Source organism: Panulirus ornatus, chromosome 14, assembly GCF_036320965.1.
Source record: "Panulirus ornatus isolate Po-2019 chromosome 14, ASM3632096v1, whole genome shotgun sequence".
Lineage (NCBI taxonomy): Eukaryota > Metazoa > Arthropoda > Malacostraca > Decapoda > Palinuridae > Panulirus > Panulirus ornatus.
The window spans coordinates 54,323,569-54,339,543 of NC_092237.1; the positions used below are offsets into that span (position 1 = coordinate 54,323,569).

At 43.3% G+C, this 15,975-nt stretch overlaps 1 protein-coding gene across 4 annotated transcripts in view; it reads right to left on the reverse strand.

Moving 5' to 3' along the window:
* The window catches only part of LOC139753455 (uncharacterized), a 444,279-nt gene that overhangs the window by 427,138 nt on the left and 1,166 nt on the right, over window positions 1–15,975 (reverse strand). The window lies entirely within an intron of this gene.

A 15,975-nucleotide genomic window follows, 5' to 3' on the forward strand; every position in this document is an offset into this window, starting at 1 on the left:
AGTACAAGCTGAAAATGGTCATATCGATCGTTACAATTTGTACGTATAAAAGGACTCCCGTGACGGGCGAACACAACTGAGAGACAAGACGCAAGGCGAGGTTCTGAGTGCGTCCTGCGTCCCGTGACACGCAAGGTGAACATATCTTAAAGCTGCATCCGGGTTCGTTGAGTGTAAAGCGTAAACGAACTCTGGCATGTACAAGTTGATGTACTTAGTACACTGCATTACATTAAGCGAATGATAACTACATCGTCAATGGCAACGACAATTTGTTGACATTACCAGTACATGGGGGAAAGCCCAACTACAAAATTCAGGAAGAGGTACAGACCGTACGATTGTGGCCGGATCTTCCGTTGCGCGAGAGCATCCAACCTAACCCCCTCTCAGCCAGCCGGACGGACGTCAGCTAACCTCTCAGCAGGCAAGCAGCGGCTCCGTGCCCGGTACTCGACGCACTGGCACACCTCGTAGCCCCAGACACTCCAGACGGTACGTGTACATCCCCCCAGACGAAGACACCGCTAGACCAGAAAATAACATGGAAGTTCGTAAACGGGGGGCATTAGACTCGCAAAATCCCATTTCCTTGATTGCAGCTTTACCGACATGGGAATGAGAAGGTCGAGGTACCGGGAACACTGGAGACAAAAACCCCCCAGTTTAAAGAATGCTAGAGGGTGATTCCCCAGTAGCTTCCTGGTCAGCTCTGCCGCCCGCCTAGTGGCCCCAGGAGACGCCAATAACAGCTGACGACTACTGCCGCCATCCACTACTTGTTCCAACGCACCAGATTTTGGCCATTCTAATTCTTGATCCAACATCCCCGATTTATTCTTCTCTGGCTTAAGAGTAAATCTATACGCTCACTACCGACCTTTACGAGTGATGACCTACTCTTTTTCTTTTTTTTTTTAAGGAAGAAATAACCAATAATATCATCATGAATATATAAGACGATTATCATCCATCAGACCAGTTAGCTCCTAGCAACAAGGGAGAAGCAAAAATGCCGAGTCGCAAAGCCTAGCCTTAACTCTATCAACTTGCCAGGGCCACCGAGCAGCAGCACCACCACCACCGACTTGGCTGGCCCTCACGGCGGCGCCCAACCTTAACATGCAGGCCTTGGACATCACTCACATATTAGCCCGGGTAAAGACAAAGCAAAAAAAGACATTATTCATCTTCTCAGACAGGTTTTTGACTGGAAACAATCACTATTGGTACGTAGGAAGATATTTAGATTATACGAAGGAACGAAGATGCACTGCAATCTTTTTTCTTTTTCTGGTGAGGAGGACGATTGCGAGTCTTATATATATGTGATTCCTGGTACTGTAATAGATGACTGTTCTCAGCTGACCAGTCACTGACCCACAGACCATGTGCATTATCAAGGCAACTGTTGCACAGTAGTAAAACGATCAGAAGATTCGAGAAGCTTTCTTTTCTTCTCTGTATTCCTTCGTCTTGTCTGTGTGTTTTTCTTATTTCATTAGGCCCTTTTTTTTTTCTACTTAAGCCCTGGGGCTCAATGAGGACTTCTATTGGTCCCACGAACTTTGAAAAAAAAAAAAAATATAAGATAACACGTTACATGAAAGTGCGAAAAGTGTCAGAGACACCTGTCAAAACAATACATCAAAAAGCCTTTTAAACGAGCATTGACCGTGCTTTAAGTGCTTTTGGTCCAATGACGAAATGAAGTGCTGAAAGCACTTAGCCTATCAACCCACCCAATACCCTCCTAGCCTGGCTTTCAGACACACCCAACGCGATACGGTCATCCGAGCAGCGTAATGAGGGCGCCACTCACCTACCCACCCGCCTAACCTAACCTAACCTACTCTAACCTTTCCCAACCCAACCTAACCTAACCTAACCTACTCTAACCTTTCCCAACCCAACCTAGCCTAGCCTAGCCCAGCCTAGCCTAGCCTAGCCCAGCCTAGCCTAGCCCAAGCCTAGCCTTGCCCAACCCTGGAACAAAGGCACTAAACCAGGTGGGTCATCCAGTATCGCGCGGTGTCACGCCTAAAAACACAAATACGAGTCACTTGTCGAGATGGAATGATAACAATAATGACCTGACGGCGCACGACTAGTAATAACCGGTCGAACAGTAATTCATAATTCCTTTGTTCTCCGCCAACATGGTGCTCTTCTCGCTTTGCGACATCCCCCCCAAACCCCACCACCTTCCCGGGGAAAATATAAACGCGCAACATGGAACCTGATCAGAATTCTCTCAAAGGTGAATTTCTTAATCCAAAGAAGCTTCACCACCTTTTTTTTTTTTTTTCTTCCTTTCTTATAATTATCTGGAACTTTTATCATCACGCCCGCGCGTTAACTCTTCCCAAAGAAGATGTTATTTTCCTTCGCTATTTCTATCCATTTTCCTTCTTCCTTTACTGACCTTTTGAGAGGTGGGGAGGGGGGTCTGACCGTCTACCCTCAGCGCTCTAGCCAAGGCTAGGTACGTGGGGTCTCCCACACTATGCCTCTCCATGTATTCGAACCCAGAAACCCAAAGTCTAATGATTGGGTTTACTGTATACTAACGCGCTCTTAAACTGTATGTGTTTAACATTCTTGTGAAGTGTGCGTAATCACCCGTCTGTAATTACTTATTTGCTCGGTGCGGGGAGGGAGTTCTGCCCTCGTGGGATCCAATCTCTTAAACTTTCTAAGCATACGAGCTTTTAACAATCTGTATGCTGTCAGCATTCACAGCGTCGCCATTCAGTTTATTATATTTATATATTTTTTTTTCGCTTTTCTTACATTCCGTTCACCCAGAACTTTTACACAATAGAAATACCATTCTGAAACTTTATATAAGTTTCTTGTTAGATTTCTGGTTGATGGCCTCTGAGTGCCCTATCTATGCACCCTTCGAAGAACTGTTCTCTGATAACATCATCACACTTTGTTTAAAAACCTAGAGGTTGTGATCAGGTCACTCATTACTTTTCTTTCTTCTATTGTGGACAAATATAAGGTCGAGCCATCTTTGGAATTTGACTAGGTCCCCTTGCAGTTTAATGCATTCCTCTTCACTTTCCACTTCCCTCTTGATCTTGGTATCATCCGTAAAAATATACAGGCACGAGTTCAATCCATCTGAAAAGTTAATCATATAGATACAAAAAAAAGCGAGTGTGCCACAACAGACCCCTGTGGCACGCCACTGGTGACCATCCACTTCGAGAAGTCTCCTTATTCCTCCCTAACATCCAGCTTTTTTACCAACTTCCTACGTGGCGCAGTGTCAAATGCTTTCCAGACACTGACAATACACCAAGCCTTTCGCTTGTAGAAAACAGACCTCAAATCTGTGAGAAATTCGCTAAACCCGACCCCGTTTCCCTGGCCCGCTTTTGTTTCTCACTCGGGTAATTTCTCCTTTGCAAAAGTCATCCATTTACCATCCGATTAACTTTTCCGGTACCTCATCGACCATAATCTTTCAACGTATGGCTCCCGGTATCCTTTTTAAAGATAGGTGCGTGTGTGTGTGTGTGTGTGTGTGTGTGTGTGTGTGTGTGTGTGTGTGTGTGTGTGTGTGTGAGGTGCCAGGCGGTCTTCGGGGTGGCGGGGAGTCATTTGCATGCCTAACCCTTCTTTGACGTGGATCCAAACCGACCTGTTCATTCCGAGACGGCCGATAACCCCTTCCCTGATGATGATGGTCCCGAGCAAAGCCCTTTTAAAGAGCGACACAAATCATACCACACGAATGCCTCGCATTACACACCAGACGTTGTCCTAAATCTAATCATTACGAATGACCATCCTTATGATCAAGATGTTGATCTTTTACTGTGATCAGTCATCAGATTAGGTAATTATTGTCCCTGCTGCTCAGACCACACACTTGAAGACGTTTTCTGTCCTCGTATGAATGTCTTTAAAACAATCAACTTCCTCCTATGCTTGGTTGGAAATCCCTTCAAGTTCGGTCTGATTAAAAGTACATTTTTTCTTTTTTTTTTGGTATGGATTTGATAGTCACTCCGACGGTGTTTTTACTCTCTTGCCATCAGCTTGAGACGGAAGGAGGAACCTAAGCTGCTCTACAGAATGTTATACATCAACAAACTCGTCTACTTTCTAGATATAACACACGGGTAATAATCCGTAAACTCAACCCCCCCTAGTCCTGGCTTTTAACCACATTTCGCCAAGCGTTGGATTTCGGTCTCTTTGGAAAAAAAGGAAAAAAAAAGGAAAAAAAGGAAAAAAAGGGGGAAGGTCCAGTGTAGAGAGGGTCTTTTATAAACAGGACCTCAACCATGCAGCCAACCCTTGACAAAATACACAAGGCCATTACAAACCACCAATCTGGAACACCTCGGGGTTTTTGGGGGGGGGGGACTTTTGACAAATGTTGGATCCCATTACGGCCCTATTAGACCTGCCCGGGTCACTATTAAATAGCTTTTAGCCGGGCACAGTTCCCTATTAAAGCGTAGCCCGCAGAGTCGCCCGGCCAAAATAAACAGTAATTCACGCGCCATTTGCTCTGTGACAATGGCGGGGTGGGAAGTGCAACTCACTCCCACCCCATCCCCCCTCGAGCCCTCCCACAACCGGATGGTGTGAGAGCCTCTCTCTCTCTCTCTCTCTCTCTCTCTCTCTCTCTCTCTCTCTCTCTCTCTCTCTCTCCATGTCCTGCCCAACAAAAGATGTCTTCGCGTCCTCGCCAGCTACTGAAGAGGAGGCTTCCAGCCTCGCCAGCCGAGGCGAGCCCAATGCGTGTGTGTGTGTGTATATATATATATATATATATATATATATATATATATATATATATATATATATATATATATATATATATATACACTTCAGATATCTAAATGCATTTCTGAACATTCAAGGATCGGCTCTCGTCTCCTCCAATGCAGTGGCTACAAAAATTTTCAGATGAAAAAAAGGCCATACGGCCGTTTAATCTTAATTCACTTCACGACATTGAATTTACACTCAATAGAAATTACAGTAATTTAGAAAACATATACGACGATGACACTTACCTTAAGTGTATATCTTACGAATGTTTTCCCCTTAGCTTACCTCATTTATACCATTCGATGGTTTTAAAAAGAAATTCTATTCTCACGTGGTTTCAGAGGGTCTTCTGTCCACTGGGATGGGCATAAGACCTTCCTTTATCTTACATCTTACGTCTTAAGATGGTTTCGCAGGTCTTCTGGTACACCCAAAGCTCCGTCTGAGGGCCAAAGCTGTCGCGGTGTCGCTCATCTGGTCAAACCAGGCTGCTCGAGGCCAAGGCCAGAGGGCCCATGTCTTCTGAGAAATCTTCTCGACGAAGAACGTATCATCGGATATGTATCTACCGGCGACAACATTTTCGAGAAAGGAATTCTCGGGATCTAAGTCTCCAGAGGGCTTCGCGAGTGGCCCCCAAAGGGCACTTTGCGTCTGGGGCAACAATGCTTCTCCAAGGTCAGTCCCACAGGAGCAACTCCTCGCTCAAGAGACTCACGCAGGAGGATTCGAATGCCAGGTAATGGGCTACTCCGAACACAAGACGGCATTACCCACTGAACACGACGACGACGGTGCGACCCTTGAGCACGACGACGGTGCGACCCTTGAGCACGACGACGGTGCAACCCTTGAGCACGACGACGGTGCGACCCTTGAGCACGACGACGGTGCGACCCTTGAGCACGACGACGGTGCGACCCTTCAGCACTGAATCTTGAGCACGATCTCTTTTTTCTATTGGTCCAGGGTCGTTCCGTCATGCTCACAGCGACGTACCGTCTTGGTCACCAGCAGTGACGGTGAGCCCGGCGTCGTTATAACCAGAACCGAACACAAAGAAAAAAAAAAATACAAAAAAGAAAGAAAGAAAAAAAGAATATCGCAGCACAGGGGCCAAGCCCGGGTCACGATTTCGCTCAAGAAGGAAATGACGAGGCGATCCTTGTGTTTATCAAGGGCTCTGACGTTTTAAAAGTCCAGGTATCACGAGAACTTGGCAACAATGGATGGAGCGAGGGAAGGAAACTCTGCAGTTCACTTACTCCAAGTTATGGTAAGGCAAGGACTTCTCGAGGGCACGTCTTCAGCGAAATAATATATGAAAGGAACTCACTGCAAACGAGAAGGTATATCTATCTATCTATCTATCTATCTATCTATCTATATATATATATATATATATATATATATATATATATATATATATATATATATATATATATACATGTTGATCACACTAATGTTGATGATACTTACAATGGTGAAATCGCAATTCGGTTGGAGTTCAAGTAATTTCATCTAACATGTCATCATTCTATACATGAGGCACAATATGTTTCACTGGGACAGTCCGCCTCTTCAGGTGCAAACAGTTCATAATGTTTATTAAATCCCAACACCACCACCACACAAATTCCGTCTTGCCTCTGCCATTCTCATGTGTAGTCGAGAGTGGCAGAGGCAAGACGGAATGTGTGTGGTGGTGGTGGTGGTGGTGTTTGGATCTAATAAACATTATGATGAGGCGGACTGCCCCAGTGAAACATGTTGTGCCGCATATGGAGAAAAATTACATGTTACATGAAATTATCTAAACTCCCACTGAATTGCGATTTCACCTTCATATATATATATATATATATATATATATATATATATATATATATATATATATATATATATATATATGTTATTGCAGTGGAATTTATTAAAAAAGGGGGTGACTGTATTGTTGACTGGTTGGTAAGGTTATTTAATGTATGTATGACTCATGGTGAGGTGCCTGAGGATTGGCGGAATGCGTGCATAGTGCCATTGTACAAAGGCAAAGGGGATAAGAGTGAGTGCTCAAATTACAGAGGTATAAGTTTGTTGAGTATTCCTGGTAAATTATATGGGAGGGTATTGATTGAGAGGGTGAAGGCATGTACAGAGCATCAGATTGGGGAAGAGCAGTGCGGTTTCAGAAGTGGTAGAGGATGTGTGGATCAGGTGTTTGCTTTGAAGAATGTATGTGAGAAATACTTAGAAAAGCAAATGGATTTGTATGTAGCATTTATGGATCTGGAGAAGGCATATGATAGAGTTGATAGAGATGCTCTGTGGAAGGTATTAAGAATATATGGTGTGGGAGGCAAGTTGTTAGAAGCAGTGAAAAGTTTTTATCGAGGATGTAAGGCATGTGTACGTGTAGGAAGAGAGGAAAGTGATTGGTTCTCAGTGAATGTAGGTTTGCGGCAGGGGTGTGTGATGTCTCCATGGTTGTTTAATTTGTTTATGGATGGGGTTGTTAGGGAGGTAAATGCAAGAGTCCTGGAAAGAGGGGCAAGTATGAAGTCTGTTGGGGATGAGAGAGCTTGGGAAGTGAGTCAGTTGTTGTTCGCTGATGATACAGCGCTGGTGGCTGATTCATGTGAGAAACTGCAGAAGCTGGTGACTGAGTTTGGTAAAGTGTGTGGAAGAAGAAAGTTAAGAGTAAATGTGAATAAGAGCAAGGTTATTAGGTACAGTAGGGTTGAGGGTCAAGTCAATTGGGAGGTGAGTTTGAATGGAGAAAAACTGGAGGAAGTGAAGTGTTTTAGATATCTGGGAGTGGATCTGTCAGCGGATGGAACCATGGAAGCGGAAGTGGATCATAGGGTGGGGGAGGGGGCGAAAATTTTGGGAGCCTTGAAAAATGTGTGGAAGTCGAGAACATTATCTCGGAAAGCAAAAATGGGTATGTTTGAAGGAATAGTGGTTCCAACAATGTTGTATGGTTGCGAGGCGTGGGCTATGGATAGAGTTGTGCGCAGGAGGATGGATGTGCTGGAAATGAGATGTTTGAGGACAATGTGTGGTGTGAGGTGGTTTGATCGAGTAAGTAACGTAAGGGTAAGAGAGATGTGTGGAAATAAAAAGAGCGTGGTTGAGAGAGCAGAAGAGGGTGTTTTGAAATGGTTTGGGCACATGGAGAGAATGAGTGAGGAAAGATTGACCAAGAGGATATATGTGTCGGAGGGAACGAGGAGAAGAGGGAGACCAAATTGGAGGTGGAAAGATGGAGTGAAAAAGATTTTGTGTGATCGGGGCCTGAACATGCAGGAGGGTGAAAGGAGGGCAAGGAATAGAGTGAATTGGAGTGATGTGGTATACAGGGGTTGACGTGCTGTCAGTGGAGTGAATCAAGGCATGTGAAGCGTCTGGGGTAAACCATGGAAAGCTGTGTAGGTATGTATATTTGCGTGTGTGGACGTGTGTATGTACATGTGTATGGGGGGGGGGGGGTTGGGCCATTTCTTTCGTCTGTTTCCTTGCGCTACCTCGCAAACGCGGGAGACAGCGACAAAGTATAAAAAAAAAAAAAAAAAAAAAAATATATATATATATATATATATATATATATATTGCAATAATAGCCCTTACATTTTGAGTACCTTTCCAAACACATCCTTACCAGTGCTTGGCTTTATCACCTGCTGAAGCATATACGTCGAAAGTAAAACTTCCAAACACACACACACACACACACACACACACACACACACACACACACACACACACACACACACACGAGCGAGCGCGAGCGCGAGCGCGCGGGGCGGTTGGGGGTTGAGGGGCAGAGTGGAGGTTGGGCAAAGGAAAGGTGACGGACGCTTGGCCCCAAAACCCTAGCCCCCAACTCCAGCCTAACGGCTCAAGTTCGGTCATGAATTCGGCACAAGGCCCGTCCCGGATGCTGGGAGAGTCCGGCAGTTCCTAGATGCTCTCCTAAGGTTGGCCGAGGGCTTCAACTGTTGATCCACTAGAGTGTTAGTACACGCAGTCGGCATCATACTTAAAGAAAACAAACTATATATATATATATATATATATATATATATATATATATATATATATATATATATATATATATATATATATATATGTTTACAAAGAGGTATATTCATGCACACTTGGATACCCTTAACCATTCATACACACCCAGCAAAACATGCCGGTATGCAAACGTAAAACAATCAGACACAGACAAAATAGTATATACAGTCACACACACACACACACACACACACACACACACACACACACACACACACACACACACACACAAACTTGTTGCAAAAAGAAGTACTTCAACAGTATAAAAGTGGCGGATAAATGGAACAAACTGAGTGAGGGGATCGTGAATGTGGACAGCTGGCAGAAATTTCAAAAAGTTGTCTGGTTGCAGAAAACCAGACCAAACGTTTAAGAGATTGAGGGCTCCTACGAGTGTAAAACTCCCTCCCTCCCCATGCAGTATATTTACTCTGTAGTTAAACACACACACACATATACAAACACGTATTCCCACACACTATCATTAACCTCACCTTAAAAAAACATAATATCATTAGAACTGATAATAAAGACCCACAAATACACAGACAAGACAGTATTCAGGGGGTCGTGTTTGGCACAGGTTGTCTTCAATACTAATGGCAACTGCGAACTGGGAGACTCTCAAAGAGGCGACGCGATCAAACTTCCGAAACACATGGTCATTAAGTCCCCCTGCCACGTATCGGTGATTTCCTGTCGACGTGTTATGACCTCCTGAGATGTCCACGTCTCTCAGCTTTTTATGTTCTTCTTCTTCTTCAACCACACCATGAGCACCTGGACGGTCCTAAAACCGTAACAAATCCTTATTTTTTTCTTCTTCTTCCTCTTCACGCTATGGCTTTCAAACACTTTCTCCCCCCTCGTGCATTTCGACGTGCATACGCCGTATACACAGAGCTTCACGTCAGGAACAAAATGCCTTGAAAAGCAGCACTTGATCGATCGTTTTAATTCGCTTCTTTCTCAGGGAATAGATAGATCTTCTGAGACAGTGACGGTTTGGTATAGACGTGCATTTCCTTTATCTTTCTCTGTACTTACGCTTTCATATTACCAGACTCCCAATGTGTAATCACAGTAGTTTTTCTAGCGTGATAAGTAATTATTTAGGGGGTCAGGGCAAACGACAAGGTTTTTCTACCTCGTGTGATATGTCATACTTAGGTCAGAGGCAAGGCCATCGCACCCGAAAGGTCGTAACGTCATGCACAAGAGTCATACTACCATCGTGCTCGGGAGGTCGCACCATCGTGTTGATAGATTGTACCGCCGTGTACAGACAGGGAACGTCGTACATTTGGGATCATGGCATCGTACCGTTGTGCTCAAAGTGTCGTCGTACCATTGTGTTCATGGGTCGTGGCGTCGCATTCAGAGGTCGGACTGTCATGCTCAAGGGGGTGTCAACGCGTCAACACCATGCGTATAACAGAATCCTAAAATCTGGCAACGTCGCAACAGACGCGGCGGTTCGAAGAGCAGAGTTACCCACTACCACAAAACTTTATATAAAATCACACCCCCTGTGGCACTACCCTGTGGTATTACCCTGTGGCACTACCCTGTGGCACTTCCCGGTGGCACTTCCCTGTGGCACTACCCTGTGGCGCTTCCCTGTGGCACTTCCCTTCTATTCCTCTAGTCTAAACCAATGCAGTGTACAAGCTGCTCTTCCTAAAACTCATGTTTAACAGCAATCAAACTTAACCATACCTAACTATTACCAATTCCAAATTATATTTCTCGCTACCTCCAAATTGCTCGTGCCAATTTCCTACCAGCCCTTAATTAACCAACCTATTTCTAACAGTCCAAATCTATCATACCAATTTTCCTACAAAGTTATACATGCCTACTTCCTACCAGCCGTTTGACAAAACCCGTTTTTCACTATGTCCCAATTAACCATATCCATGTTTTATAGTAACTCCAAATCATCTATACCTAAATCTTTTCCTAACTCCAATTTCAGTAAAAGCCGTCCGACTTTTGGCGTTCAATGCAGTCGGGTTATCTGTTTGACCGAGCGGAACTTAATATAAAAAAAAAAGCAGAAAAAAGTATATTTCAGTCATATTTAACATTTGCAGTTATACTCAAACAATAAACCATTTCAATATACACATTCGGAGCGAGCAGCCAATCGAGCTGTTGCTATCTCTTCTATGGCCGGTATTCACTGCTGGCGAAATAAACTAGTTCAGGGCTGCTACTAGTCTTAATTCAAGGGTTACGGAACCTAGTGAGTTAAGTCCTGGACTACAAGACTCGATTCGAGGCTCATGGAACCTTTGTGAGTTGAGTCCTGGGCTACTTCGTTCGATTCAAGGGTTACGGAACCTAGTGAGTTAAGTCCTGGACTACAAGACTCGATTCGAGGCTCATGGTACCTTTCTGAGTTGAGTCCTGGGCTACTTCGTTCGATTCGAGACTACAGGCAACTTCTGGGCTACGAGCATCAACCAGGGCTACGAGAGAGCAACCTGTAGACTACCAAGATGGACTCAGAGATTACTGGTGACTATGTCCTGGGCGACGAGTTAAACACTACTGACCCACTGGAATCATGTTTATAGGCAAGTGGGAACTGGTGGATCCCATCGAGGTATATATATATATATATATATATATATATATATATATATATATATATATATATATATATATATATATATATAAATCCTCTCTTGGCTCCTTGTTCCTTCTTTTGGGGAGTACTACAATATTTCCAGGTGTTCTCCCCCACTCCTTTAATCGTCTACGATATGCAAGGAATGCGTGGGCAGTATATATATATATATATATATATATATATATATATATATATATATATATATATATATATATATATATATATATATATATCAATCTTTATTAGATAAAATATTGTAATTAACATGTTACACAGATATATCCATGTAATACGTCTATAAATTTGTGTGCATGTATCTGTTTACTGACAGCAATCCCGTTAACAAATCATTTCACGAATGTTAAGCCTTAATTTGATTATCAAGTGAAACCAATTCGGTACGTCGGGTTCAATAACCAAATGGACACGGGTTTTTTGAGGTTGAATCTAAAAACACAGGACAGACGGTAAATGGCTCCCTGTGTCTAGGTAGGGGGGGGTGGAGGGTGTTGGTCTAATCTCCCCCTCCCCCTTCGCTGCCCGTCATGGTGGGTAAAAATGGGTCATAACGTGACATCGACAAGAGGCAAAGCCTATCAGTTACTGTACAGTACTCTACGTGTTGGTTAGTGCTGGCCACACTCATAAGAAAATTAAACAAAAAAAAAAAAGGAGGCATAACAAATCACATGCCCCGACAAGAGAAAATGCTGTAACAATGTACTACAAATACATACAAAAAAAAAAAGGAAATAAAAAAAATAGGAGTGGTTTCACCCAACTTACTCCAGCACATAGTGAAGACGGTATTTTACCCAGCTTAACAAGGCCGTAAATATACCTACTGCGCTCTTCGCCACTTACGTGTTCCTATCCGACGTTCTAAACATGAGAGCACAAACAGGTATTCCTTTAGCCCCCGAGGCCAGCACCACATTCCTCTTGCGCCCAATCAAAACTCACCCAACCTTCGGCAATGAGGCGCTATTATTTAAGACCGACTGGCGTTTAGGGTCGAAATGCAAAGCTCCGGTAAAGGATGTGGTTTTAATCCTTTCTGAAAAATCCGTGCGAGGAACACACACACACACACACACACACACACACACACACACACACACATCCCACTGGCTTGTTTTAAGACCAAATAAAATCCGTTCTCGATTTTTCAAATGGCACAGTACGCGACCCAAGGCTCAGATTCGTATGCAATTCGACCCGCTTCAAGTTTCACTGCAATAACTCGAGAGTCACTTACAAAATCAAATCCAGCCCAAGACACTTCGCGTCTTAACTCTCTTTTGAGGGAAGATATTACACAGCTGAAGTACTTTCACTTTTTTTTTCAACACTTTTGTATTTCTTTACAAAATAATGAAAGACAGCTGGTGTCGCATTAGCCTAGCCATTCATCTATACGACTACTATACTACTACAGGCCACCCATGTCACGCTGCCTTACATCTGGCTTGACTTAACACACCAAGAGGATCAGAAAGGAGCCTGTACTTAAAAAAAAGACATGTCAACTCCCTTAAAGCGATCCTATCAAGGCTTATACTCTGAAGGTCAAGGCAGAGTTGTCTCGTAACTTAACCTTAGAAGATTCCACAACTTCAAATACTGCCAAGTGCCGCGGAGATGAGACGACACATAGTGCACATGTTACCGTAGGAGAAACTCTCTCAACCACAAAAGCTCCAGAAAATGTTGCTTGGGGGAGGAGAGGGGGTTCTCTAAAACCACCTAACCTGACCATGCTAGTCTAGTTGCACTGTGGTGCACTGCCTCGGCTCCCATGGAGAACGTGCCGAACGCCCTGCTCCCGACATTAACCCCAATCAAAACTGAATCACTGATGGCAGTGGCTTAAAGGGGACTTCCTAGTAGATTACACGTTACAGTCACACCTTACAGGACAATTGAAAAAACATCAATATCTTAGCAGAAACACAAAAGGGGGAGGACTAAACATTTTCCGAGACCACAATAGCCAAAGAATATATTCATGTACATAATTCCTATTTACGGTGAAGTTCGTCCAACTGTTATTCACGATCTAATCCCGAATTTTACAAGGGGGTAAGAGCCACAGGCAATAGTGGTTCCCTTTCAACAGGGAGTTTCCAAGAAAGTGACACTAGTAATGGTCACACGAGAAAGGAAGGTTTAATGCAATACATATATATACTTTTCCCTCTACGACGCAGAAAACGAGATTATGTTTTAACTAAGTCATTTGTTCATTTCTGCCACATGCACAATCAGTGGCAGCAGCAGCACCTCACACGCCAACAATACTCGACGTGGTGATGATGAGTGATGGGGGCAACCGAACAACTTCAAGCACATCAACCAGGTTAGGGTGGGGGCGCCAAGCGTAACAACTTATGTGGCCTTTCTGACACGCCATTTAAATACATAGGGTAAGGTTTTGTGCTAGCTTGTTATCCAGCCTCGTCATCCAATGTTTACTTTAGTTGAAGAACGGGCAAACATTCAAGAACACTGGTGATGTTACCCCTCGTTAACTGAGGCCAGAAGTGTTAATGTTAAAGTACCAGAGTTCGATTACTTTCGTAACTATCAACACAACACAGCCTAACCTACCCAATCAACATACGTCTTCAAAGCCAAAAGTTATTCCTTCTATTTTTTCAATTTTTCCTCATTAGTCGATATCATTTGCTATTTCAATCCATCATATTTTTGCTTTAACACAATCTAAATACTATCTTCGAAACTAAAACATGAAAGTAAACACACTACCCTCAAATTCCCACCCCTTGCCACGTACGACCTCTCTTAAGCAAGAGTATTTCACAGCCTTGCCATACTGTTAAATTTCTAAAACTTCACGCAACCTCTTCCTCGAAAGGCTTCAGAGTCTCATATTATGCAAATACATTCCAATGCACACTCGCCCTTCTCATGAAAGTTTTATCTTTATTATATAAATTCTGAATTGCATATCAGTTCTTCTTTACCGCAGGAAAGAATTAAAATGTTAACATTAGACAGACGACACGGAAAAAAAAAAATAGCCACAGACAGACCTATGTCATAAAAAATGAAGGGGAGAATCGATAGGCGATTATGAGTTAGGTGAATAAATATTAGCTGCGGCATGTGCCTCTTAGCGAGGACTGATCGTACTTTTGTTCGTCTTCGTGATGAACTGACAGGGCAGATTCACGGGAGAGGGAGCACAATGGGTAGGAGGGCGGAGGGGGAAGGTGGGGGCCGAACCGGTCCACCAACCTGTCACTCTTCTCTGCTTCCCCCTGCAAACAATTAAAGCCACGTCGATTTAAATAAACGCCTCCACGCTACAGTACATATCAGTAATCCACTCAGGCGTGGAACTGGTAGTTTTATGACACTGCAAGTTCGTCCCAATGCTACCATTACCCACGGTAGTCTATTACCTCCTGCTGGCGTGGGAGGAAACTCCAGAACTTGGTCACTGCCACTACAACACGTCCTCCACTCAGCATGACATTACCAGAGAGCACAACAGCTACAACAATGGTTCCAGCCGTATGGAACACTCCAGATCTCGATCAACGGCCTTAGGACCTTTCATCGTGGCTTTCTAAGGGCAGGTTTCACAACATGCTCAGGCCAGGATAATCTTACCATCTCAACAGACTGAATTAACTAGTACGGCCAAGGTATTCCACTGCTGGTATATACGTGTTTCACGATGTGATAAGATAACTGATTTATCGTTTCGAGATGCATTTTTCACGTAAATAATTGTTTTCACGTCGCAGTAAAGTGGTCAGATAAGGGACGAATGCGGTTGATACTAGAACCTGAAGTCAGTCAGTCTACACACATACTTCAAAATATATTGGAAATCTTTATTCGTGACTACAAATCCATTAATCCAACATAGTAGTTATACAGAGAATTACGCAAATATAATACAATAACACATTTCCTGAGAACCAGGAAGTCCATGTATACACATTCGAAGATACAGTACAAAAGAAAGGTTCTATAAACATTTTCTTCAAAAAGTACAGTGCATACGCATTCCTTGTTTGATATTAACACGAACGGACTTACGAAGTGCATGAACTAAAGATAATTGGTCTTAATGTCTCTTGGCTAGAACCACTTCCAGGAAAATAATAACAGCAAAGTCCTTGCAATTAAGCCACACGTCTTCCTTAAGCAAGACACAACTGCGTATTATAAATGTGCGGCACTTCTTAAAATTTGTGGCTATCATTATTCGTGAGGATAAACTGAAGATCCATCCTTTAAATATAATCCTCAAAGCATGTAACAAACGAAACTAGATTCAATGACCAACTACTAATGGATAATGGTCTTTAAGTCGGTTTGTATCGGACACGTCAAACATTTTTTGCCAGCGTCAAAGTACGTGACCCTAATAGGCTTAATAATTAAAGCTAGTTTACTGAACATCTTGTTGACTTTAATAA